Consider the following 1,097-nt stretch of genomic DNA (forward strand, 5'->3'; position numbering starts at 1 on the left):
AACTCTCTATTTGCAGACAATATGATCCTATATGTAGAAACCCCCAAAGACTCAGTAAAAAAGCTACCAGACCTCATTGGAAGATTCAGCAAAATGGCAGGATATAAGATCAACATAGAAAAATCAGTTGGATTCCTCTACACCAAAAATGACAGTGCTGAAAAAGACATTAGGAAAGCAATCACTTACAATAGCCGCCCAAAGGATGAAATATCTAGGAATAAATGTAACCACAGAAACAAAGGACCTATACAAAGACAACTACAAAACACTACTACAAGAAACCAAAAGAGACCTACAAAAATGGAAGAATGTACCATGCTCCTGGATAGGAAAACTTAACATTGTGAAAATGTCAATACTACCTAAAGCAATTTACACATATAATGCAATCCCAATGCAGATTCCAATGACATTCTTCGAAGAGACAGGAAAAAACAATTACAAACTTTATATGGAAAGGAAAGAGACACAGGATAAACAGCACTGCTTAAGAAGAATAATAAAGTTGGAAACCTCACACTCCCTGATTTGAAATTAACTACATGGCTACAGTGGTCAAAACAGCCTGGTACTGGTACATTGAAAGCTACATAGATCAATGGAACAGAATTGAGAATCCAGAAATTAACCCATCCACATACAGCCAATTGATTTTTGACAGAGTACCTAAATATATGGCATGGGGAGGGGATAGTCTCTTCAACAGATAGTGCTGGCAGAACTGGAAAAAGCAATATGCAAAAGATTGAAACAAGACCTTTACCTCATGCCTTATACAAAAATCAATTCAGCATGGATTAAAGACCTAAATGTGAATCCCAGAATTATGAAGGCCATCAATGAAAACTTAGGGACAAATGTGAGGACACTAATTCAGGGAATACACCAACTACCAAACATTTTGAAAACTATACCAACAAAAGCAGACAAAACAGATGACTGCGACATACTAAAAATTAAAAACTTCTGTGCATCAAAAGACTTAACCAGAAGAGTAAAAAGGGAACCCACAGAAAGTCTTTTGGAACGACACATCACATTTCTAAAATATATAGGAAACTACAACACCTCTACAAGAAAAAGACAAATAACCC

Source organism: Chrysochloris asiatica, unplaced genomic scaffold (assembly GCF_000296735.1).
Source record: "Chrysochloris asiatica unplaced genomic scaffold, ChrAsi1.0 scaffold00034, whole genome shotgun sequence".
Lineage (NCBI taxonomy): Eukaryota > Metazoa > Chordata > Mammalia > Afrosoricida > Chrysochloridae > Chrysochloris > Chrysochloris asiatica.